The sequence below is a fragment of the Neoarius graeffei genome, chromosome 7 (genome assembly GCF_027579695.1).
Source record: "Neoarius graeffei isolate fNeoGra1 chromosome 7, fNeoGra1.pri, whole genome shotgun sequence".
Lineage (NCBI taxonomy): Eukaryota > Metazoa > Chordata > Actinopteri > Siluriformes > Ariidae > Neoarius > Neoarius graeffei.
The window spans coordinates 24,728,401-24,756,116 of NC_083575.1; the positions used below are offsets into that span (position 1 = coordinate 24,728,401).

At 44.3% G+C, this 27,716-nt stretch overlaps 1 long non-coding RNA gene across 1 annotated transcript; it reads left to right on the top strand.

The window, feature by feature from the left end:
- Positions 1-4,512: 4,512 nt before the first annotated feature.
- LOC132888571 (uncharacterized) lies at positions 4,513-5,495 on the top strand. The gene is made up of 3 exons (XR_009654952.1): positions 4,513-4,587; positions 5,096-5,232; positions 5,445-5,495. It is a non-coding gene; the product is annotated as an uncharacterized LOC132888571 (long non-coding RNA).
- Positions 5,496-27,716: the final 22,221 nt, after the last annotated feature.

Consider the following 27,716-nt stretch of genomic DNA (forward strand, 5'->3'; position numbering starts at 1 on the left):
GTTTGCATCCTTCTTTAAAGGTAAAATTGATAAAATACGGCAGAATATTGCTCATAATATATCTCAGCTGCAAAAAATTGAAAAACTGCAATCATCAATGACACAAATAGATAACTTCAACACAATGTCAGAATTTTGTTTAATTGATTATGAGACTCTTGAAAAAACTGTACAAAATCTCAGTTCCTCAACATCTGAATTGGACATTCTGCCCACCAACTTTTTTAAGTCTGTTCTTCATCTTATAATTACAGATGTGCTTCAAATTATAAATACATCCCTAGAGACTGGCGTTGTTCCTGTGTCCCTGAAAAAAGCCGTTGTAAAGCCCCTACTTAAAAAAAATAATCTGGATCCTTCAGTATTAAATAACTACAGGCCAATATCAAATTTACCATTCATCGGGAAAATCCTTGAAAAAATTGTCTTCAATCAATTAACTGCCTTCTTGATATCAAACAGCCGTTTTGATCATTTTCAGTCAGGTTTTCTTGCCAATCATAGCACTGAAACAGCGCTGATTAAAGTTAGAAATGACATACATCTTAATACTGATGCAGGCAAAACATCGGTCCTGGTATTACTGGACCTCAGTGCAGCTTTTGATACTGTTGATCACAACATACTGCTATATCGACTTGAACACTGGGTTGGATTGACTGGTAAAGTTATCAATTGGTTAAATTCATACTTAAAAGATAGAAGCTTCTTTGTTACCATGGGAAATTGTTCCTCAACGTCAATGTCCTTGACCTGTGGTGTCCCCCAGGGGTCGATTCTTGGACCATTACTTTTCAACCTTTATATGCTCCCACTTGGGCAAATTATCAATAACAATTCAATTTTGTATCACTGCTATGCAGATGACACCCAAATTTATCTTGCTCCATCACCTAATGATTATGCCCTCCTTGAATGTCTCTACCAGTGTATCGATCAAATCAACAGCTGGATGTCACAAAATTTTCTTCAGCTGAACTCAGATAAAACAGAAGTAATTCTATTTAGAAAAAAAGATGAAAGACTCAGGATTACTAGTATTCTTGACACTAAAGGGATTAAAACTAAAGAAATGGTTAAAAATCTTGGTGTTTTTTAATTTACAGCGAGCTAAACTTTGACAGTCACATGAAAGCAATCACTAAAATGGCATTCTATCACCTAAAAAACATTTCCAAACTAAGAGGACTTATGTCAAAAAATGATCTGGAAAAACTGATACATGCCTTCATCTCTAGTAGGGTTGATTACTGCAATGGCCTTTTCACAGGCCTGCCAAAAAAGACTTCAGCTGGTGCAAAATGCAGCGGCTAGGGTTCTCACACGAACAAAAAGAACAGAGCACATTACTCCAATTTTAAGGTCCCTTCACTGGCTTCCAGTAAGCTACAGAATTGACTTTAAAGCATTGCTGCTGGTGTACAAATCTCTAAATAGTACAGGGCCCAATTACCTCTCTGATATGTTGCAGCGGCCTAACCCAATCAGATCTAACAGATCGCAACAGAAAAATTTACTATTAAAACCTGTTGTTAAAACAAAGTATGGTGAAGCAGCTTTTAGCTACTATGCAGTGCAGCTATGGAACCAACTCCCAGAGGACATCAAAAATGCTCCTGCTGTTGGCAGCTTCAAATCTAGGTTAAAGACCAAGCTGTTTTCAGATGCTTTCTGTTAAATAATTAATATTGTCTTCTATACATGTTTTTTATAATCTGTACTTTTACAGTTTCTGCATGTTTCAAATTTTACTTAACTTTTATTCTATTTTATTCTGCTGTTTTTTTCTTTTCTCCCCCTATTTGAACTTCTACTTCATTTTATTATTTTATTTCTACTATTGTTTAATTCTTATTATATTTTCCCATTTATTTTATGTAATTTTATTCTCTATTGTTTACTGTTTTGCTTTTACTTCTGTAAAGCACATTGAACTGCCACTGTGTATGAAATGTGCTATATAAATAAACTTGCCTTGCCTTCTAAGCAACTGAAGGCCCCTCTCACACTGGCTAATGTTAATGTTCATGAGTCCACCATCAGGAGAACACTGAACAACAATGGTGTGCATGGCAGGGTTGCAAGGAGAAAGCCACTGCTCTCCAAAAAGAACATTGCTGCTCATCTGCAGTTTGCTAACGATCACATGGACAAGCCAGAAGGCTATTGGAAAAATGTTTTGTGGATGGATGAGACCAAAATAGAACTTTTTGGTTTAAATGAGAAGTGTTATGGTCGGAGAAAGGAAAACACTGCATTCCATCATAAGAACCTTATCCCATCTGTGAAACATGGTGGTGCCTGTTTTGCTGCATCTGGGCCAGGATGGCCTGCCATCATTGATGGAACAATGAATTCTTAATTATACCAGCAAATTCTAAAGGAAAATGTCAGGACATCTATCCATGAACTGAATCTCAAGAGAAAGTGGAACACCATGCAACAAGACAACGACCCTAAGCACACAAGTCGTTCAACCAAAGAATGATTAAAGAAGAATAAAGTTAATGTTTTGGAATGGCTAAGTCAAAGTCCTGACTTTAATCCAATCGAAATGCTGTAGAAGGACCTGAAGCGAGCAGTTCATGTGAGGAAACCCACCAACATCCCAGAGTTGAAGCTGTTCTGTACGGAGGAATGGGCTAAAATTCCTCCAAGCCGGTGTGCAGGACTGATCAACGGTTACCGGAAATGTTTAGTTGCAGTTATTGCTGCACAAGGGGGTCACACCAGATACTGAAAGCAAAGGTTCACATACTTTTGCCACTCACATATGTAATATTGGATCATTTTCCTCAATAAATAAATGACCAAGTATAATATTTTTGTCTCATTTGTTTAACTGGGTTCTCTTTATCTACTTTTCGGACTTGTGTGAAAATCTGATGATGTTTTAGGTCATATTTATGCAGAAATATAGAAAATTCTAAAGGGTTCACAAACTTTCAAGCACCGCCGTATATCTCATCTCATCTCATTATCTCTAGCCGCTTTATCCTGCTCTACAGGGTCGCAGGCAAGCTGGAGCCTATCCCAGCTGACTACGGGCGAAAGGCGGGGTACACCCTGGACAAGTCGCCAGGTCATCACAGGGCTGACACATAGACACAGACAACCATTCACACTCACATTCACACCTACGCTCAATTTAGAGTCACCAGTTAACCTAACCTGCATGTCTTTGGACTGTGGGGGAAACTGGAGCACCCAGAGGAAACCCACGCGGACACGGGGAGAACATGCAAACTCCATTTGTATTAGTACTCTGGCGAATGCTTGTGTGGGACAATGTCCTGAGACCCGTGCAAAACAGTACCGTTCCTCTGAGGAAGAGGTGCGGTCCCTTTTTAATCGAGGGACACCTACTGCAGCAGGCCAGGCAGCTAATCAGGTCAACCTCATGCCTTCAACCTCACAGGAGTGCCCCCCAACAGCCCCTGTATACAACCTCCGGCTGTACACAAGAAAGGGCCGAGGACACAAGAGGTAAGAATAGCTAGGCCTATTGTTAGCTTGGTACTGTTTTAAGGTGATTTATTGAAGATATAACACAATAAATGGCCGTGCTTAATGGCACTGCGCTCTGACTCGGCACTTCTCCGGGAATGGAGAAGCTGCTGCGGATGCAGATATTTCGTGAACTGAAAGAGAAGCTTCTCATATATTCTTCGCTCTCGAGTCTCCCGTATTTGATTATTGATCATTACTATGGAATTAAAAATGCGTATTACTGCTGTATTAACCACTGTTACACACTGTGATGTTATACAAGACACAAATGTTGTCTATCAACCACAAAATACATAAATGAATACAGTGTAAAATAAATTCACTGTTAACACTGCCTGTTTCCATGCATAATGATATATTTTCTTTCTAAGGTTTCAAGCACAAGGCAGTTCACGTCCTGTGGCTCAGTCCTTTTTCAAAGAGGTGATTCTCCTGCCAGACAACAAAGCTCCACATGTGCCAAGGCGTACAAAAAAAGCTTGGCTTTTTGAAAACGGCCACATCAAGTCTGCCTTGGAATTTAGGCTACATCCACACGACAACGGCAACGAAATTTTTTTTTTAGCGGGTAAAAAAAATATCGCGTCCACATGGGCAACGGATCAGTAAAATATCAGGTACATATGGCAACGCAACGCTTGCTGAAAACGATGCAATACACATGCCACACCTCTACGTGCGCTGTAAGACGGTCCCATCGGAGACACCAGAACAATAGAAGAAGTAGGACGCATGCGCATAAACCCCTTCTTCTACCCGGCGTGAATGAGTGAGTGCTGCTTGTTCTAGTCATGTGGTTGTGACGTCATCGTAAACAAATCCGTTCTACTCATCCGGATGACTTCGCAACGGCGCCGTTGCCAGATTTTTCCACTCTGGAAACCGTTCTCAAAAAATATCGTTTTGGGGCACCCAAAACGCCGGTGCCATGTGGACGCCATGCCGAAACGATAAAACATTTTATCGGATTCACTTGAATCCGTTGCCGTGTGGACAGGGCCTTAGCTGTGACTGGGATTCTGACACAGTAATGCAGGCAATAACAGCAGCTTTCCAACCAGCTGTGGAGGGATGCAGGTAAGTTTTGGAATGGTTTTGTCATACCTCTTTTCATTGGATATTTGCAAGAATACCATGACAGACTATACCACGAAAGCTTGGATATGCTGGGATATATAACAAGATGAACACACATTCTGTCAATGCACTGTGGTTGTAAATAGCTCATAGCAATTCCATTTAAGTTTTCCTGAACTGAGGTGTCCTGGTAGCTCGCCTAGAGTGTGTCTTAAAGCCCAAGTCTTTCCCACAACAGCTGGGGTTCGAGTACAACCTGGGCTCTTTGCTGCATCTCATCTGTTGCTTTCAAATAAAGTTAAATTATGAAATGGTATCTTTTAAAAAGTTATCCTCAACTAAATAACAGAAGTAAACTGAAGATGGTTGAACAGAGAAAATGACACGTTGTAAATTTGTGTTCATACAAATAATGTATTGACACTAAATATTTTCCTTGTACTGTAGTGTGCTCTTTTAGCCTCAACAGAAGTTTCATGTACAGTGTTTTTTTTTTTCCTTCCCTTAGGTTACAAATCCTGCTGCCATGCTACAACAAACTAGTTGAGCCATCCCTTACCCCCACACAGACTTTGAATGGAGACCTTGTGAAAAAACTGTTTCATCAGAAGTCCATTTATGTCAGGCCTGACAAAATTATTTTAAGTGAGGAAAATTAATATGTAAGTAGTACTGTTGATTTCAAGACATGTTTATGACAGTGGTAGTCACAATGGCAATACTGTATTTTACACTTGATTTAAACAGTTACTTGTAATATGCTCTGATATAATACAAAAGTCTGTAACAATGTTTTGTTGTTAGTACAGTTTATTGGATCCATAAAAGTAATTTTATTTATCATTTTGCATTGACAGTCATGTTCTGATGGAGAAAGAAGCTGTACAAATGACCCTGGTTTGTCAGAAATATCTGACACTGACAAATGTGGTAAATATTTTTGTGTTAACACTATTTCATCATATATTAAGTCTTTTTTTTAAATCAAATTTATTTCAAGTAATATCTTAATATAAAAAAATATATACAATAATATAAATACTGGGCGGCACAGTGGTGTAGTGGTTAGCGCTGTCGCCTCACAGCAAGAAGGTCCAGGTTTGAGCCCCGTGGTCAGCGAGGGCCTTTCTGTGTGGCGTTTGCATGTTCTCCCTGTGTCCGCGTGGGTTTCCTCCGGGTGCTCCGGTTTCCCCCCACAGTCCAAAGACATGCAGGTTAGGTTAACTGATGACTCTAAATTGAGCGTAGGTGTGAATGTGAGTGTGAATGGTTGTCTGTGTCTATGTGTCAGCCCTGTGATGACCTGGCGACTTGTCCAGGGTGTACCCCGCCTTTCGCCCGTAGTCAGCTGGGATAGGCTCCAGCTTGCCTGCGACCGTGTAGAACAGGATAAAGCGGCTAGAGATAATGAGATGAGAATGAATATAAATACTTTCTACCACATAATACATGTATTGTACAAGCGCTAAATATGCTCACTGTCATACAAGTTAAATGTTACTCAAAAGTTAATTTTCCATGTTACAGTTACAGCCATTGGTAGTGCGGCTGACGTTTCCAAAGAAGTTGTCCCAGACATCTCCACTTCTGAGGCCCATTCCCTCCCCAGTCATACCCCTTCCATGTCCAGTGCTGATGAAGTTATATGGTGTTTTGCTACCGAAGAAATTTGCACTGACGCACCTTCTATCCCAGCTGACAACCTCACCATGTCCACTAGCGCTGGTGTCATCACCATTGATGAGACTCTCACCATGTCCAGTGGAACTCCTGCCATCTCCACTGGCAACACGCATGGCTTGTCGGTTGGCCCGACTGCCAGTGCTAGTGGTAACAGGCATTTCACCCTTGCAAAGAAGGCCTCTAGTGTGTCCCATGGTCCCACTCAACCCAATGCATCTGGCAACAGTTCATCCAACATATCCTACAGGTCCATCTTTTCTAAATTTTCATCTCTTTTCGTACAGTATTTGCTATGCAAAGATACTGTGGAGTCATGGTGTCTAGAACAGAGAAGAAAGTTGCCCTCCCTCTGGATTTGTTTTGATCTGAACCTCTCTGACAAACAAATGAACCTTTGCTTGCCTATAGATGGGTGTATGTTAGTGAAAGCCAGTCCGTGGGTCTGTTCTATTTAATTTCTGTTTTTATCACCCACGTGGTCAAGTAACACACTGTTATCACCACTTCATTGAGTGGGGCATCAGAGAGAAAGAAAGAGAGAGCAGCAGAGGTAGAGTGACAGAGAGCAAACAATTCACTTTCTCAGGAAGGTAATCAACTGCTGCCATCAACTGCTCCGTGATACACAAATCCCCATGGATTTAACTTGTGGTTTGTGTCATCTCATCTCATCTCATCATCTCTAGCCGCTTTATCCTTCTACAGGGTCGCAGGCAAGCTGGAGCCTATCCCAGCTGACTACGGGCGAAAGGCGGGGTACACCCTGGACAAGTCGCCAGGTCATCACAGGGCTGACACATAGACACAGACAACCATTCACACTCACATTCACACCTACGGTCAATTTAGAGTCACCAGTTAACCTAACCTGCATGTCTTTGGACTGTGGGGGAAACCGGAGCACCCGGAGGAAACCCACGCGGACACGGGGAGAACATGCAAACTCCGCACAGAAAGGCCCTCGCCGGCCCCGGGGCTCGAACCCAGGACCTTCTTGCTGTGAGGCGACAGCGCTAACCACTACACCACCGTGCCGCCCTGGTTTGTGTCAATATGCCTCAAATAAGAAGAAATGTGTTATTATTATTATTATTGTAATAAACCACAATGGATGTACATAAAAATGTAACTTCATTTACTTTGCTGTATGACTATTTCTACTTGGTACTGTAATAATAGTGTTCCAACCCCCCCCCACAAGTCCTCTGCAGGGGGCACAGGTTCGACTCCTGTGGCCCTTTGCTGTGCATCTCACCCTCTTCCTGTCTCCTCTACAGCTGCCCTATCAAGTAAAAGCAAAAAGCCCCACCCCCCAAAAAAATGAAAAAGAAAAAAATTGTTCCAACCCCAGAGATTGTGGAAATTTTTACATTTTTAAACATTATTGCACATTTTCATGTATATTTTACATACCATACACAATGTAGTTTTGGCCCTCCTAAATGCTTGTATCAGTCTTAATGAATTGCATCATTGACCAGCTAAAACAACACATACCATACTTGATTTGGGGCAGAGACATTGTAGACCCTCCATTGAATTGCCCTCCATCCTCTCAAGGCTCGCCCCACTGGATCTACTGTTCTTAAACACTCTCGTACCCGCCAACGCTGAACTTTGATTCCTATTCCTCTCAAACTACCAGTGACATAGGTCTCTCCAGAACCGGGGGTTTGTCTGAGAATCTCAGCAATAAGTCAATCTAGATCAACATTTGCAATGTCAGTGAAACTCCCATAGTCCACCAGACCAAGTTGTGTCCTGTGGTAGTACAGTGTTCAGATGTTTACAGACAGCATCCGAGATATGGCCATCCAGCTAAATCCTAGGTCCCGCATGTGAATGTGAGCAGCTGGTATATTGTACCTTCAAAGCAGTGGCGGCTGGTAGTCTTTCAAACAGGGGAGGCTGGTCGGTTACGATATTTCCAGATTTTAAAAGAAAAAAGAAAAAACACATCAATTTTGCCCATACTCTTGCCTCTGATCTGGCTGATTGTTGGCAGGGTCACAAACTGTGAAATAACAGGTTCTTTTGGCCCATTAGCCTACTGTCCAATATACATGATGGTGGTGTTGGGGGGGGTATATTTTAACATTTTATATTTTAAAATTGTGGCATGTTGTTTAAAAATTGATCATTATTGAAAGCAGCTCTTTGTCAGGAACCTCAGCAGTAACAGCAGAGTGTTCTGGAATAGGCACAAGCACTGACCTTGGGGAGCCAAACAGAGCTGGGTGCCACACATTTCATTCAATGACACTTTCCCTATATTTTACTTATTTTGACTGAGAAATGTTTTATTGACAATTTTGATAACCCTTCACTTTTAATCCAGGTCTGTAGTGTGAAATGTTCTCGACTGTGTTTTTGTTTAAAAATGTTTTCCAAATTGTAGCTGTGTTTAATTCATATCCAGAAAAATATATATTCCAATACAATATACTCAGCATAAACATTTTAAATAGATTCTATATTTTTGGTCCATCCATGACATATTACTAAAGTAGCCTATTTACTGTTGTTGATGTGGGTCACTTGCTGTTAGCCAATTCACTTTCTCGTACCAGGAGAGCTGAAAGGAACGAGTATTATTCCCTACCTTTTTCACCAAGTCAATTTGAGGCGTTGGTCTACCCTGCTCTGCTCTTTAATTTTAATTTTTTCCTCAAAAGGAAGACTGGCAAATGGCTTCGCCAAAATTAAATCAGCAATGCTTGGCATCCGTGCGCAGCTTTCTTGCTAGCTGACTAGCCCCCTCAAGTTCAAGTTCAGTCACTCAAATAAACAAAATTTCTGGAACTAAGATAGCAAACTTGACAACACTATATTTACACTTTATTTACAATGAAAATATATACAAACTAAAAAAGCTGGTAGAAACCGTATGTAATGAATGAAATCGAAATGTAAGCTGATCTCTTACAATACACCACAGCACTTGCGAATCCGCATGGGACTGAACTGAAATTCACCGCTGCCTGTCTATATTTGAAACGAGCTGTCAATCAAAGAAAATATCCGGCTGCTTTCACCAATCACCAGTCTCCTCGCGGAAAGCTTTGCCATGTCCCTCCCACTGTGAGGCTGGGAGTCCGTGGGCGGGTGTTTTCGCAGTATTTGTCCAATAACTGTCTTGCATTTTGAGATTGAAACGCGCATAGCTCCCAAATGCCATTGAAGTCTACTGAGGCTGGGAGTCCGTGGGACTCCGTGGGCGGGCGTTTTCGCAGTATTTGTCCAATAATCGTCTTGCATTTTGATATTGAAAAGCGCATAGCTCCCAAATGCCATTGAAGTCCACTGAGGCTGGGAGTCCGTGAGACTCCGTGGGCGGGCGTTTTCGCAGTATTTGTCCAATAATCGTCTTGCATTTTGATATTGAAAAGCGCATAGCTCCCAAATGCCATTGAAGTCCACTGAGGCTGGGCTGCATCGCACTGTCAGAAGGGGGAAAAACTCACGCACACATTAGGCGAACTGGGGAAAGTTATAACGGAATGATTTCGCACTGTAGTTGGGTTGAGCACATATATTTCTATGATTATGGATCTGAAATAGCAATGTTATAAGGTCGGCTATAACATAAGCCTAGCGCAATTCATCCTACACGATGTTCGTCATTTTTAGAGGAGGCTGAGCCTCCCTCGTTGTCTTAGAGCAGTGGTTCTCAACCAGGGGGGCGCGCCCCCCTGGTGGGGCGCGGAGGTACTCCAGGGGGGTCGCGAGTAGGCTTCATGTATGGAGGAAAAAAAAAATCTGGGGCTAACAGGCTATAGTAGCTAAGCAGATGCAACACATTTACCCATGTCAAAATGCAGGACATTGGACTATTACATACAAATCAATACTATTATAAAATCTATCATCAATCTATCATAAAATCTTGTGTGTGTGGCCGCATCAGTCGGGGGAACTGTGATATGTTCCCAAGCCTTGCAGACTTTATCAGTAATGCAGGCACTTCCCACGATTTCTCATCTGTCTTTCAAGCAGCGTCAGAGCACCTGTCGGTAATGAGAAAACAGTTTGCGGCATACTTCACAGAGGATTATCGCTCTTTTGCGTGGGTTCGAGATCCATTTGTGTGTACTGCTGACGAACTTCCAGTTGACATGCAGGAACAGCTTATTGAGCTGAAGAGTGACAGTAGACTTAAGGCAGTCTTCACCTCATGCCCTCTTTCGACATTCTGGGCAGCATTGATGCAGGAGTACCCGCAACTGTGTGACGTAGCCTTGAAACTGCTCATCCCATTCGCATCAACCTACTTGCTATCTATCTATCTATCTATCTATCTATCTATCTATCTATCTATCTATCTATCTATCTATCTATCTATCTATCTATCTATCGGTCGATATAAGGTGCTGTAGGTCGGGTGGCGTCACTGCGGGTGAGTGTGTTTTGGGGGGGGATGGGGCGGGGCGAGAAGAGGGGTCCCCAACTGCAATGAACCAGCTTTGGTGGGGCCCAGGTTGCAAAAGGTTGAGAACCCCTGTCTTAGAGCAATCGCCCGTGCTTCAAAGAGAAACAATGAAATAAAAAACAAATCTGTTACTGTGTCATTTCACATAGTGTGAATAAATTGTCTTATTACTTTGCAGCCTATAATCATATTTAGGTAATAATCAATTATAATAAGTTTGTAACTTCTTTATAGTAACATGTATTGAGTAGAGATTACTCTTGGCCTGCATCAGCCTCCATCCCCATACATTTTTTTTTTAATTTTAACATTACTGACCTTGGCCTTCCTCTCTGCGATGCAGAATGCGTGCCCATGCCATGCGCTTGTCCATTAGCGTTCAGCTGTAATGTTATATCCACCAACATCTCCCTTAGAAACTCGTAAATTCCTTCCAGAATGACGCATAATGTTCTTTCAGCAAAGTTTTGTTGAACATTATTACTCACAAGCGCTATGAATGTCGCAATAATGTACATATGATCCTCAAGGTGACGCGATACAGTCTCCAAACTGTTGGTGTCATTTGGAGTACAACCTATAGCAAAAAAGTTTTCCAGTTCAGCAAAATACTGGAAAATTTCAACTGATGCCATTTTGTAAAGCCAGTGAATTCAGAAGGCTAACACTTTGATGAAAAGGATACAAGATTCATTCCATATATTCAAAGTTTCATTCCATATATTCGGGGATTCATTCCATATATTCAAAGTTTCATTCCATATATTCAAAGTTTCATTCCATATATTCAGAGTTTCATTCCATATATTCAAAGTTTCATTCCATATATTCAAAGTTTCATTCCATATATTCGGGGATTCATTCCATATATTCAAAGTTTCATTCCATATATTCAGAGTTTCATTCCATATATTCAGAGTTTCATTCCATATATTCAGAGTTTCATTCCATATATTCAGAGTTTCATTCCATATATTCAAAGATTAAAACTCTGAATATATGGAATGAAACTCTGAATATATGGAATGAAACTCTGAATATATGGAATGAAACTTGGCTGACGTCATGAAGGCACTGCCACTGTCCTGCAGCAAAAATGAGTCAGTCGGCTCAGGATTTGGTTGCAGCTATTTTAAGCAATAAAGACATTGTTAACACTCTGGCAAATGCTTGTGGTTTTATTAGTGTTTACTTCTTTTATGTGCAACGAAGCTACGGTGACAAAGTCATTTCCCTCGTGGATCATTAAAGTCTGTCTAAGTCTAAATCTATGCTTGTGCATTCGCTGATCGCGGCGAATGTTAGCATTAGCATTAATTTTGCCATTAACGTTAGCCGGAAGCTAACGCATATTTGTATAATGGTATTTTCTGTATATAAAACTAATTTGTAAATTTTGTTTGTCGAGTTTTACAGCGTTTCTCAATGTACTCTAATACTCTCCTCTGAGTCAGAGTTTTTCTTGGGACCTGTTGTCTATCTGCCAAGCTGTGGGAGCAGGGGCAGAATACAAAGTTTCATTCCATATATTCAGGGTTTCATTCCATATATTCAAAGTTTCATTCCATATATTCAGGGTTTCATTCCATATATTCAAAGTTTCATTCAATATATTCAGGGTTTCATTCCATATATTCAAAGTTTCATTCCATATATTCAAAGGTTCATTCCATATATTCAGGGTTCATTCCATATATTCAGGGTTTTATTCAATATATTCAAAGTTTCATTCAATATATTGAAAGATTAATTTCCTGAACGGCATGCTATAATATATATACGCACACACTGGTTTGTGGAGTTCCATGGATTTCTTGATTATTTGTTCAAGAGCAAAGATCTGTTCTATGGTTCCTGTGCCAGGTTGGTAAGCAGCTTGAGTAGGGGGAAGGATGCATACAAGTCATGTTTGATTCTTGTTGCAATGATAGTAATAAATACTTTGTATATATGGCTTAACAAGCTTATTGGATGATCGTTACCACATTCAAGACGACTGTTCTTTTTGTAGAGGACAACTATGAGAGCTTCTTTAAATGCTTGTGGTACCTTTCCTGTGGTTAATATTTGGTTGAAAAGGTATAAGAGAGCTTTCATTAGTGGTTCACCACCAGCTTTCAAGTATTCAGAGTAGATTTTATCAAGACCAGAACTTTTTTCATCTTTCATAGCATTTATGGCAGCTTCAACTTCATTTTTCAAGATTCCAGGAATTTCATCTTCTGAAAAGTCATCAACTACAAAAGCATTGGAGTCATCTGCATAAAGTTCTGCCTAGAAATTTGCCCATCTTTCAAGTACTTCATCTTTACTGGTTAAAGGCCCGGTCCCACTGCACTTACGGATGCAAAGAGGATGTAAAACGTAAAAAAATCTTTGCCATCCGTTGGAAAACGCTATGCATCCGTTGTGTACTCATTGCATACGTGCTTCATACGCTCTATCCATCGAGCATCCGTCCACTGTGATTTCATCCGCGCAAAAAATTTTGAGCTGCACAAAACTTTTAGAACAGATGAACTTTCCGCCGTGTACGATGTAAATCCGCGACATATACGAGCAACAAACGTTCTATGTCCGTTATCATCCGTTAAATGTCTGCTGTATCCTCTCTGCATCCTCTGGGCATCCTCGCAACTCACATCCGCTGCAGCTGAAAACGGAGAGAGGGAGGAAAGATAAGGTACATGAAACGTCTATTCATCGTTAGTAGCACGGAAATAGAAAGGATGTAAGCGTATGCATCTCGTATATAAAGTATTCAAAACGGACAAAGCGTTTATATCTGGGATGTATCTCGTATATTTAGGATGTCTGGAGTATGTCTAGAGTATGTAGAAGGACACCTAGCCGGACAATCGATATTTTGTATAAAAAGGGGGAGAAAATCATCTGGATCTCTCGATGTAGCCGCCAGCACGTCTTTCCGCTTTATGCTGACGGCGTGCGTGCTGCATCCCTTTATATCCGCGGAGCAGACGCAATTCATACCCCCCGCATGCGCAGTGAACGGTCTGCATCCGATATACATCCGCGCAACATCCCCTTTGTTTCCGTTAGGCGTACGTGATGCATCCCCTTCATCCGCTATGCATCCACTCTTTCTGCTATGCATCCGCTTCTCAGTTATCACCGGTAACCCCTTCGGAGCTGTCATCCACTTCCATCCACTTCCATCCGCTTTCATCCGCTAGGCTTCCTATGAACATGCGTTTAACATCCCCGCTATATACTACCCACGTCCGTTCTTTTCCGTTCTGTTTTCGCAAATTTTCGCCAATTTTGTCCATTTCTGGAGTGGATGAAAACGGATAGAGCCACCCCCGAAATTTTGCTCGTCCGCTGTGTCCTTTTTGCATACGTTTTGTGTCCATCCGCCAGTGGGACCGGGCCTTAAGGCCCGGTCCCACTGCACTTACGGATGCAAAGAGGATGTAAAACGTAAAAAAATCTTTGCCATCCATTGGAAAATGCTTGAATCCGTTGTGTACTCATTGCATACGTGCTTCATACGCTCTATCCATCGAGCATCCGTCCACTGTGATTTCATCCGTGCAAAAAGTTTTGAGCTGCACAAAACTTTTAGAACGGATGAACTTTCCACCGTGTACGATGTAAATCCGCGACATATACGAGCAACAAACGTTCTATGTCCGTTATCATCCGTTAAACGTCTGCTGTATCCTCTCTGCATCCTCTGGGCATCCTCGCAACTCACATCCGCTGCAGCTGAAAACGGAAAGAGGGAGGAAAGATAAGGTACATGAAACGTCTATTCATCGTTAGTAGCACGGAAATAGAAAGGATGCAAGCGTATGCATCTCGTATATAAAGTATTCAAAACGGACAAAGCGTTTATATCTGGGATGTATCTCATATATTTAGGATGTCTGGAGTATGTCTAGAGTATGCAGAAGGACACCTAGCAGCAGTCTTATCATCACAGTCAGTGTCAGGGGGTGGGGTGCTGGTTCTGACCTTCTTCACCTTGCCAGGGCTTGAACGAGTAGGCACGGACTTCCTTTTCTTGCCTGACTGGCGCACCATGGTGTTGATACAAGATGTAGTAGAGATGTATCAATGTAGCCTCCTTCAAAAACGAGATGTAGTAGAGATGTATCGATGTAGCCGCCAGCACGTCTTTCTGCTTTATGCTGACGGCGTGCGTGCTGCATCCCTTTATATCCGCGGAGCAGACGCAATTCATACCCCCCGCATGCGCAGTGAACGGTCTGCATCCGATATACATCCACGCAACATCCCCTTTGTTTCCGTTAGGCGTACGTGATGCATCCCCTTCATCCGCTATGCATCCACTCTTTCTGCTATGCGTCCGCTTCTCAGTTATCACCGGTAACCCCTTCGGAGCTGTCATCCACTTCCATCCGCTTTCATCCGCTAGGCTTCCTATGAACATGCGTTTAACATCCCCGCTATATACTACCCACGTCCGTTCTTTTCCGTTCTGTTTTCGCAAATTTTCGCCAATTTTGTCCATTTCTGGAGCGGATGAAAACGGATAGAGCCACTCCCGAAATTTTGCTCGTCCGCTGTGTCCTTTTTGCATACATTTTGTGTCCATCGGCCAGTGGGACCGGGCCTTTAGAAGGTTGCCATTTTGGTCCTTGATTCCCCAGTTGATATTTTTAGGGTTTTTTTTTGTAATTTTATTTTATTTTTTAGCTTTTTGAGGTACTGTTTCTGAGGTGGAAGAGAATTTAGTTTTTCAATGTCATCCTGAATTTGTTTGAGCTTGACATTTCTAATCCTGTCTAATAAAAATCTCAGCATCTTCAGCTCTGCTACACTGAAAAAAATTAAACATTGGCTCAAATTAAAAAAATTGAGGTAATCGATCACACCTAATATTGTAGTGTTATACAATATAAATAATTCATTTGATTTGACCTGAAATATTTAACTTCATGTAAACCAATTTCTGATGGTTGAACCAAAGCAATTATTTCAGATTTTCCTAAATTAAAATAAATATATTGGGGGTTTTTGGGCTCTTTTCACCTTTATTGGATAGGACAGTGTAGAGACAGGAAATGAGCTGGAGAGAGAGAGACGGGTTGGGAAATGACCTCAGGTCGGAATCAAACCCGGGTCCCCAGATTTATGGTATGGTGCCTTAGTTGACTGGGCCCCCAAATGCATTGGTTTTATTACTTAATGTAAATAATCTTTGTTAAACCTAAATATTTTAAATTCATTTAAACAACTTTTGAATATGGGAGCAAACTATTTTTTTTTATTCACTGGAATGAAAACAAATACATTAAATGAACAACAGCTTTGTTTCACTTTTTTCAGTGTACCTCCAGTTCAGCCTCCTGTCTTTTTGTCAGTGCCACTGTCTCCAAACCATACATCACTGCTCTTACTACTGTCTTGTACACTTTCTCTTTCACTCTTGCTAGTACCCTTCTGTCACAAATCACTCCTGACACTCTCCTCCATTCATGCAACCTGCTTGCACTTTCTTCTTCACTTCTCTTCTGCACTCACCATTACTTTGTACAGTTGACCCCAGATATTTGAACTCATCTGTTTTGACCTCTATTCCTTGTAGCTGTACCATTCCACTGTCCTCACCCTCATTCACACACATGTACTCACTCCATCTTGCTCCTGCTGACTTCCATTCCCCTTCTTTCTCGTGCATACCTCCATGTCTCGAAGTTTTCTTCCATTTACTTCCTGTTCCCACTACAGATCACAATATCATCTGCAAACATCATTGTCCATGGGGCCTCTTGCCTGATGTCGTCTGTCAACCTGTCCATTGTCATTGCAAACAAGAAATTCCCACTGCACATCTCACTGCAGTCACACTGCCCTCATACATATCCTGCATCAATCTCACATACTTCTCCGCCACTCCCGATTTCCTCATGCAGTACCACAACTCCTCTCTCAGCACCCTGTTATATGCCTTCTCTAAATCTACAAAACACACAATGCAGCTCCTTCTGGCCTTCTCTATACTTTTCCATCAACATTCTCAAAGGAAATATTGCATCTGTAGTACTCTTTCCTGGCATAAAACCACATTGCTGCTCACATACCTCTACCACTCCTCTTCGCCTCGCTTCCACTCCTCTTTCCCATAACTTATTTCTGTGGCTGGTCAACTTTATGCCTCTATAGTTACTGCAGCACTGAACATCATCCTTGTTCTTGAATATTGGTACCAGTATACTTCTTCTCCACTCATCACGCATCCTCTCACTTTCCAAGATTAAAAAGTAATTTGCTATCTCTCCTAAGCCTCTCCATGCCTCCACACTGTAAAAAATAGAATTACGCTTTGTTCTAGTAATTCCATATTCACAATTGAATGGACAAGAAAATATGAATAATTATTAACGAACAGAAAAATCCACATCAAACTGAAAGGGTGCACCTCAATGATGTGTAAATATACAATAGTGAATAATCTGAATTGAAAATACATAATTGCCACAGGTGTTTATTCAGTGCATGCTCTTAATGACCAAGACACGGGGTTTCCTCTCCCAAATGCAAGGGCTGGGCAATGTGGTTCTCTCCAGTTGAAGTTCATGTTGTTGTGGCTCAGGTGGATAAGGCGCCATACCATAAATCTGGGTTCAATTCTGACCTGAGGTCATTTCCCAAGCCCTCCCTGTCTTTCTCTCCTGCTCATTTCCTGTCTCTACACTGTCCTATCCAATAAAGGTAAAAAAAAAAATTTTTTTATAACCTCAATTGCCTTTTTGTACTACTGTGAATGCCACTGTTCAGCAAAAAGAGAAATCTATGTTGGCAGAATGAGGAATTGAAAATTGACTTAATTAAGAATTCTTAATAAAGATAACAGTGTTATCATAGTTTGGATTATCATGGGCACATCGTTAGCAAAACATAACTGTGGCAGCGGGGGCGTGGTCAAGCACCGGTCTGTGACAGGAGGGCGGAGTTGGGGAAGGTAAGTGGCAGAATCGCTTCACCTGAGTGTGATTAATCTATGTTTTGTGTGTGTTCTCCCCAGTAAACCGGGCTATTTAAGGAGGGAGAGCGAGAGCAGAGGAGCTCTACAACCCGAGCACCGGAATGTGTGTGTGTGTGTGTGTGTCTGAGAGAGAAAACCGCTTCCGCTGAAAAGTGAGAATAAAACTGTTTTGCGAACTCAGTCTTTGTCCTGCCGTCCTCTGTGCTCCACCCACATCCAGCGAACATTTACAGTGGTGCCGAAACCCGGGATCGTGGAGCACCTGTCCTGCAGCCCCATGGAATCCTCCCCGTTCGCGGACTTGATCCACGCCCTCGCCACGGCTCAGCAGAGCCAGCACCAGGCACTCGTCACGCTCCGGAAGGAGCAGGAGCAGCGCTTCGAAGCCCTGGTGCTGGCTCAACAGGAAGACCGAGAGGCGTTCCGGCGCCTCCTCGCGTCGGCGGGGTCCACCAGCGCACCGGCCGCGGGCCCGTCTCCCATCACCTTGACTAAGATGGGCCCGCAGGACGACCCCGAGGCATTCATCGCGTTGTTCGAACAGGTCGCCGAAGCCTCGGGGTGGCCGGTGGAGCAGCGCGCGGCGCGCCTCCTCCCCCTCCTGACGGGAGAGGCGCAGTTAGCCGCACTACAGCTCCCCGCCGACCACCGGCTGGCCTACGCCGACCTTCGCCGGGCTGTCCTCCAGCGCGTGGGGCGCACGCCGGAGCAGCAGCGCCAGCGCTTCCGCGCGCTGCGAATGGAGGAAGTCGGCAGCCCATTCGCGTTCGGCCAGCAGCTCCGGGACGCCTGCTGGCGGTGGCTGAGGGCCGAAGATCGCGACGCCGAGGGGATCATCGACCAGGTGGCGCTGGAACAATTCATCGCCCGCCTACCCGCCGGAACCGCGGAGTGGGTCCAGTGCCACCGCCCGGCGTCGCTGGATCAGGCCGTAGGACTGGCGGAGGATCATCTGGCGGCTGTCCCGGCGGCAGGACAACGGCTGTCATCTTCTCTCTCCTCTTCTCTCTCTCTCTCTCTTCCCCCTCCTCCCGTGTCCCGTCCTCGCCCCATTCCCCCACCACGGAGGCGGGGGCCGGCTCCACCCCAGCCGGCCCACCGCACCCGTGGTGCCCTCCCGTTTCTCCCTTCTGTGTCTGTCTCTCCCCCCCCTCAGGTGAGTGACCCTCAAACCACAGCTGCAGAGGGGAGGCCCGGGCCGGTTTGCTGGCGCTGCGGGGAACCGGGCCACCTGCAGCAACAGTGTGTCGCGATGGAGGTGGGGGCGGTGGTGCGGATCCCCGACGCGCCAGAGGCTGCCCTCGATCAGGCCGGAGCATATCGCATACCGGTAAGTGTACAAGGGGCGACATATCAGGCGTTGGTGGATTCGGGTTGCAACCAGACCTCGATCCGCCAAAGCCTGGTGCAAGACGAGGCATTGGGGGGAGCACAAGGGGTGAAGGTGTTGTGTGTGCACGGGGATGTTCACTGCTACCCGTTGGTGTCGGTCCACATATATTTCAGAGGGGACAAATCCATAGTAAAGGCGGCGGTTAATCCTCGCCTTACCCACTCTTTGATCTTGGGGACTGATTGGCCGGGATTCCGGGGGTTGATGGCACACCTAGTAAAGAGTGGGTCCTGCCGGTTAGCGGGTGGGGGTCCCGGTGTCGTTTTGGCTGGAGCTGCGGTCGCAGAGCCGTCTACGTCATCTCCGCGACAGAGTGAGGAGCCCCCGGCCCCTCCTCTTTCTATTGGGGAATCCCTCGCGGATTTCCCACTGGAACAATCGCGAGACGAAACTCTGCGACACGCGTTTGACCAAGTGAGAGTAATCGATGGTCAAACGCTCCAGCCGAACGCCACCCCGACCTTCCCCTATTTTTCCATTTTAAAGGATAGGTTGTACCGAGTGACGCAGGACACTCAGACGAAGGAGCGTGTCACCCAGTTGTTAATTCCAAGGAGCCGCCGGGAATTGGTATTCCAGGCGGCTCACTTTAATCCCATGGCGGGACACCTCGGGCAGGATAAAACACTCGCCCGGATAATGGCCCGGTTCTATTGGCCGGGGATTCGCGGCGACGTCCGTAAGTGGTGTACGGCGTGCCGCGAATGCCAGTTAGTTAATCCCGCGGCCATTCCAAAAGCGCCTTTGCGCCCCCTACCATTAATCGAGACCCCGTTTGAAAGAATTGGGATGGATCTCGTCGGGCCATTAGATCGGTCAACACGAGGGTACCGCTTTATATTGGTTCTGGTGGACTATGCAACGCGATACCCGGAAGCGGTGCCTCTTCGCAATATCTCCGCACGTAGTATTGCAGAGGCCCTCTTCCACGTCATCTCCCGGGTCGGAATCCCGAAAGAGATTCTGACTGATCAAGGCACCTCGTTTATGTCACGAACACTGGCCGAACTGTATGGGCTACTGGGTATTAAGCCGATCCGCACCAGCGTGTATCACCCACAGACGGACGGTTTAGTCGAACGGTTCAACCGCACCCTCAAGAATATTATCAAAAAATTCGTAAGTGAGGACGCACGTAACTGGGATAAGTGGCTCGAACCCTTGTTGTTTGCAGTGCGAGAGGTCCCCCAAGCCTCCACGGGGTTCTCCCCGTTTGAATTATTATATGGGCGTAAGCCGCGCGGCATCTTAGATGTACTGCGGGAAAATTGGGAGGAGGGACCTTCGCAGAGCAAAAATGAAATTCAATACGTTATGGATCTGCGCGCAAAACTCCACACACTCACCCACTTAACTCAGGAGAATTTGCGGCGGGCCCAGGAACGGCAAACCCGCCTGTACAACAAGGGCACGCGCCTTAGAGAGTTCACTCCGGGAGATAAGGTACTCGTCCTGCTGCCCACGTCGAGCTCCAAATTAATCGCCAAGTGGCAAGGGCCCTTCGAGGTCACACGGCGAGTCGGGGACGTCGACTATGAGGTTAGGCGAACGGACAGGGAGGGGGCGCTACAGATCTACCACCTCAATCTGCTGAAGCTCTGGAACGAGGAGGTCCCCGTGGCGTTGGTGTCGGTAGTTCCGGAGAAGGCGGAGCTGGGGCCGGAGGTCCAAAAAAGGTCATTGGCATCTCGCACCTCTCCGGTCCCCTGTGGAGACCACCTCTCCCCGACCCAACTCACGGAGGTCGCCCAGTTGCAGGCCGAGTTTTCGGATGTGTTCTCGCCCCTGCCCGGTCGCACCAATCTCATAGAACACCACATAGAGACGCCCCCGGGGGTGGTAGTGCGTAGCCGTCCTTATAGATTACCCGAACACAAAAAAAAGGTGGTTCGGGAAGAACTTCAGGCCATGCTCGAAATGGGCATTGTCGAGGAGTCCCACAGTGACTGGAGCAGCCCGGTGGTCTTGGTTCCCAAGGCCGACGGCTCGGTCCGGTTCTGTGTGGACTATAGAAAAGTCAACGCGGTGTCTAAATTTGACGCGTACCCAATGCCTCGTATTGATGAGCTGCTCGATCGACTAGGCACGGCTCGCTTTTACTCGACACTGGATTTGACGAAGGGATATTGGCAGATCCCCTTGACTCCATTATCCCGGGAAAAAACGGCCTTTTCCACACCGTTCGGCTTACACCAGTTCGTCACACTTCCATTTGGGCTGTTTGGGGCGCCCGCTACGTTTCAGCGGCTGATGGACCGGGTCCTCCGGCCCCACGCCACCTATGCGGCCGCTTACTTGGATGACATCATCATTTATAGTAATGACTGGCAGCGGCACCTGCAACACCTGAGGGCCGTCCTTAGGTCGCTGAGGCGGGCGGGGCTCACTGCCAACCCGAAGAAGTGTGCGATTGGGCGGGTGGAAGTACGGTATCTGGGCTTCCACTTGGGTAACGGGCAGGTGCGTCCCCAAATTAATAAGACCGCAGCAATTGCGGCCTGCCCGAGGCCCAAGACCAAAAAGGGGGTGAGACAGTTCCTGGGGCTGGCTGGCTATTATCGTAGGTTTATACCTAATTATTCGGACGTCACCAGCCCGCTGACTGACCTCACTAAAAAGGGGGCGCCAGATCCGGTCCAGTGGACGGAGCAGTGCCAGCGGGCTTTCTCTGAGGTAAAGGCTGCACTGTGTGGGGGGCCACTGTTACACTCCCCTGACTTCTCTCTCCCTTTTTTGTTACAGACGGATGCGTCGGACAGAGGGCTGGGGGCCGTTTTGTCCCAGCAGGTGGGGGGAGAGGATCGCCCAGTGTTATACATCAGCCGGAAGCTGTCGGTGCGTGAGGGGCGCTACAGCACTATCGAAAAAGAGTGTCTGGCGATCAAGTGGGCGGTCCTCGCCCTCCGTTACTACCTGCTGGGGCGCTCTTTCACCCTCTGTTCGGACCACGCGCCCCTCCAGTGGCTCCACCGCATGAAGGATGCCAACGCGCGGATCACCCGTTGGTATCTAGCGCTCCAACCTTTCAACTTCAAGGTGGTCCACAGGCCGGGGGCGCAGATGGTCGTTGCGGACTTCCTCTCCCGTCAAGGGGGGGGGGAGTCGGCTGCGGGCCGGACGGGCGCCCGGCCTGAGTCGGGCGGTGGGGGTATGTGGCAGCGGGGGCGTGGTCAAGCACCGGTCTGTGACAGGAGGGCGGAGTTGGGGAAGGTAAGTGGCAGAATCGCTTCACCTGAGTGTGATTAATCTATGTTTTGTGTGTGTTCTCCCCAGTAAACCGGGCTATTTAAGGAGGGAGAGCGAGAGCAGAGGAGCTCTACAACCCGAGCACCGGAATGTGTGTGTGTGTGTGTGTGTGTCTGAGAGAGAAAACCGCTTCCGCTGAAAAGTGAGAATAAAACTGTTTTGCGAACTCAGTCTTTGTCCTGCCGTCCTCTGTGCTCCACCCACATCCAGCGAACATTTACAATAACATTCTTAATGCAGACGGTTGCCTTGAAATTTCAAGTATTCTCAACTATTCTTTTTTTACAGTGCACTGGTATATTATCTAGGCCAACTGCCTCACACAAATTCCACAAAGAAAGATCAAAACCAGCGAGGGATTCATTAAAATTCAAATAACTGCCCGTAAAACCAGATACAATAGGCTTTAAAAGGACATGGATGTGAGCATCTGTGATAATAAAATAAAAAGCAATTTCCTAAACTGTAATTACCTTTATTGTGTTACTTACAGGGTTTTTTTTTTGCCTTCTTATCTCAGATGAGAAGAACTTACTGAATTTAGTTTAAAAAAAAAGAACTGTGATATTGCTTATTTAATTATCAAGGTACTAAAATGAAAGGTAAGTTAAATCCAAAGCAAGGCTTGTATTTGGGTTAATTTAATAAATTTATTTTGGTATAAGCCCTGCAATGTTCATCCATATTCTGATCTAGATACATTTCCTGAACCAGTCCTATTGATTTTCAAGATGAAATTTCTTTTTCACTGGCTAGGATAGGCGATTACCTACTGTGAGATAAATCAGTTCTGTTCATGTTCAAGTGCCCATAAAATCAAGACAGGAAAAGAGTTATTATCTGCAGCATGACTATAAGAAACTAAACAGTCTGCATTAGTTTTGTATTTTGCAGGCGCACCCTAAGAGACATCTAAAGAACCGACAGTAGATCAGACAAGAAACACAAGTAGAAAATGGTTCTGAAAGTTTACATGTTCTGTAAATGTGTTCAATTTAACATTAATTTGTATCACCAATGCAATTAAAAGGCAATGTTTATTTAATGGAAAATTAATGGCTTACACAACCCATTCATTCAAGTGACATACAGTGGTGCTTGAAAGTTTGTGAACCCTGTAGAATTTTCTATATTTCTGCATAAATATGACCTAAAACATCACCAGATTTTCACACAAGTCTTAAAGTAGATAAAGAGAACCCAGTTAAACAAATGAGACAAAAATATTATACTTGGTCATTTATTTATTGAGGAAAATGATCCAATATTACATATCTGCATACATGTCAACCTTTGGTCAATCAAACCTGTATAACCAACCTCCAAAATCCTTATTTCCCTTATAAAATCCTTATTAAATATAATTAAAATAATTTACCTAAAATTTGAATGATAATTAACAATGATATATCCCAGTTACTTTTTATTCAATATTAATAACAATAAACCTTCAGAATGAATACAAAGCTCCAATGTTTGACAAAAACACAAAGTGTCACTCTAATGTTCTGAATTGTACTCCATGACAGCTTTTTTAGCACTCTGCACCAATACCTCACTAAGCTGCATGTCACAGCAAGTGTCTGTGTTGATCTTACACTGCAGTAGGCCAGGTCAGTGTGTCTGCATTCAGGTTCTTTCTGCTCTCTGTGTGTATCTTCCTGACTTGAGAGAAAACTCTCTCACAGTCAGCATTACTGTGGGGTAAACAGAGCACTGGCTAACTTGAACTAAAACACCCACTACCTTGTGTTTTCTGTCTTTTCCAGTTGTTGGCATATCAGTTTTTGAGCGTGCAAATACTGTCATCAGTGGCTGATTTTGCCTTTGGCTTGCATTCCACTGATGTAGTTTCGATTTGAAATGTTCTTTCACATCATACACTCCCGATGCTGCAACTTTGATGTCACGCACACACAGTGTGCAGTGTGCATATTCTTCGTTTTTGGAGGCTACCGGTTGGATTATGCCATTGAAAAGGTCCTTTCATTCAGGGCGAAGCCTACCGCTGTATTGTGTTTTGAATTTCTTTGCCGGAGTGCCCATTCAGAATCTTTTCAGTCGCTATTGAAAGTCGCTCAGGTGGAAATACGTGTTTCAAACAAAATGTTACTTCACGGTTGGTGGGATTCTTGCAATGCGGTGTGCGCATGATCAGAAGTGGAACGAAGTCTCGCTACCACGAGATAATGCACGATTTCATAAGACTCTTTACTAGCTGTGTTGCAAGGATGGACGGTGGTGGAGCAGACAGAGAGCCGGAAAACTTCTTCCTCCAAAAATATATTTTTTATTTTTTCTATTCTCAAAACTTTTCTTAAAATAGTGCAAATATTTACAGTGCACCAACCAAAGGTTCAAATTGCCAAAAAGAAAACTATACAAACAAAAGAAAACCACAAAAATAAAGAGGCTTCAAGTTTGCCAGACTAAATCAAAAAGACCCTGAACAAAACTATTAGTCAGCCAAACCACAGTACCTTCAAACAAGACGTTCCAACCACAACTGAGGCTCTGGAGCTAATGCAGAGCTTACATACCTGCAGCCCCTCCCACAGTTGAGCCCAAATTGCAAAATTAATCAATCAACTAAATAATGATATCCTAAATACAAAATAACAATTTAAAGAAACAAACACAAAAAATACAAACATCCAAAATAATTTTCTTTAACCAAAAACCCTTCAGTGCATAGTAAAATACATGTTTCCCCAACACCAGTAAAACACCCCCGTTAAAATAGTCCGTTCTACCAAACACCCGCGAAACGCCTCCATAACAAGCCAATGGTACAGTCCCTCGGTTTCTCACAACAAACAGGAAGTATGTGGAGTTCGTGTGATGAGTTACTAAAAACTGTTTTGTGTTATAAAAATGCTAGAACTAAATAAATTTGACGTTAGAAATAACCGGTTTGTACGTGTGTTTCCTAGACCATAGACAATGCTTAACAGATGGGAGATGAAAATGCTTAGAAATGTGTGATGCGTTTTACATATGAGTGGAGCCAAACAAATGTTACTAGAATGCCGGTAGGCCTTTCCCTGCACTTGCAACAAATGCTGCTCTCGTTAGAAACTATGGCAAACGGTGGAGTATGAAATGCTTGAAAACCAGTAATACCCATACAGAAAACAGTAATGGAAATGAAGTGCAACTCACAGCGACAGGTCAGCCAAGATGTTTGAACGTTGCTGGCAGATTGCTGCCTGTGCGCTGTGCGCTTGCGTGAGAGGTGTGTGTGTGCGCGAGCGTCATGGCTCACTCCGTGACAGGCTGTCTGTGCTTTCTGTGGTGTACAGTACGTTTGTAAATGTTATGCACTCTTTTATCATCGTGGGAATTGATTATAGCTCTAAATAAATATTGAAGTTTTTTTAAAGAATCCGTATAACTTTATTTGTACGCCCATATACTACGTTTATTGAATCAAATCCGTATAAAATACAGACATTCCGTACAGGTTGACATGAGTGGCAAAAGTATGTGAACCTTTGCTTTCAGTATCTGGTGTGACCCCCTTGTGCAGCAATAACTGGAACTAAACATTTCCAGTAACTGTTGATCAGTCCTGCACACCGGCTTGGATCATTTTCCTCAATAAATAAATGACCAAGTATAATATTTTTGTCTCATTTGTTTAACTGGGTTCTCTTTGTCTACTTTTAGGACTTGTGTGAAAATCTGATGATGTTTTAGGTCATATTTATGCAGAAATATAGAAAATTCTAAAGGGTCCACAAACTTTCAAGCACCACTGTATCAGCTGTAAACTGAATCTAAATACTGTACACGTTTTATGATTGTTATAGGTGTTTACATGACTGATCTACAACTTTAGGGTCCAGTGTGCTCCTGTTGCAGGATACAGATCACATTTTCTATCACAACACAAGCCTAAAATGTACAACTGCATTAACAGGCCTGGCGGCACGGTGGTGTCATGGTTAGCACTGTCGCCTCACAACAAGAAGGTTCTGGGTTCGAGCCCCGTGTGTAGTTTGCATGTTCTCCCCGTGTCTGTGTGGATTTCCTCCGGGTACTCAGGTTTCCCCCACAGTCCAAAGACATGCAGGTTAGGCTAATCGGTGGCTCTAAATTGACCATAGGTGTGAATGGTTGTTTGTCTCTATGTGTCAGCCCTGTGATGATCTGGCGACTTGTCCAGGGTGTACCCTGCCTCTCGCCCATAGTAAGCTGGGATAGGCTCCAGCTTGCTTGCAACCCTGCACAAACTGGCTGGGGGAAGCTGTGGCCTAATGGTTAGATAAGCAGCTTTGGGACCAAAAGGTCACTGGTTTGATTCCCTGGACCAGCAGGAATGGCTGAAGTGCCCTTGAGCAAGGCACCTAACCCCCAACTGCTCTCCAGATTGCACTGGGAATGTTGTACATTGCTCTGGATAAGAGTGTCTGCTAAATGCCATTAACGTAATTGTGCATAATACACACAAGCCATAAGAGTGAGGACAAGACAAGAAGAAGCTAAGAGACAAATATTATAACATTCATGTACCACAGTATTATTAAGGCTGACTCCAATATTGCTCAGGCTTTAGATGAATGATATTTCTGGCTCTCACTTGCATAGCGCGTGGGGTGGCACGGTGGTGCAGTGGTTAGCACTGTTGCCTCACAGCAAGAAGGTTCTGGGTTCGAGCCCAGTAACTGACAGGGGCCTTTCTATGTGGAGTTTGCACGTGCTCCAGTTTCCCCCACAGTCCAAAGACATGCAGGTTAGGGTAACTGGTGGCTCTAAATTGACCGTAGGTGTGAATGTGAATGGTTGTTTGTCTCTATGCGTCAGCCCTGCAATGATCACAGGTGTACCCTGCCTCTTGCCCATAGTCAGCTGGGATAGGCTCCAGCTTACCTGTGACCCTGCACAGGATAAGCAGTTATGGATAATGGATGGGTGGATGGACTTACATAGTGCATGTTCCCCTTATGTCTATTCAAAAACTACAAAAAAGTGAATAGTGCAAACAAACGTACCACATTGTTGGTATGTATGACAAAGTGATACTAGACAGTGAAGTTGGATCCAGTACAGATTTATTGTCTTGTAGTTTAAGTATGGAAACATGGAGATTAATTGAAAACATGCAGGAAGTTAAATATACTGGACTGCTTCTCTCAGACTGGTCTCTTATAACAATACCACAGGATCTTTTGGCTGGCTACTTTTTGGAGTGTCACATTGTCATAGTCCAGTTGTGCCTCCTCTTCATTCCTCGTGTCTCAGCTCTTTCCCATTCCCTTTGTTTCTCATTTTGTCTGTGTGTGTGTCTGGACCTGGGTGTGGCTCTCCTGCTCTCCTGCTTCAGCTAATCAACTCCTGCTGCCAGTCTGTCTGCACACCTGCAATCCATCCAGCAATGAAGCTCCAGTAGTATTTATACC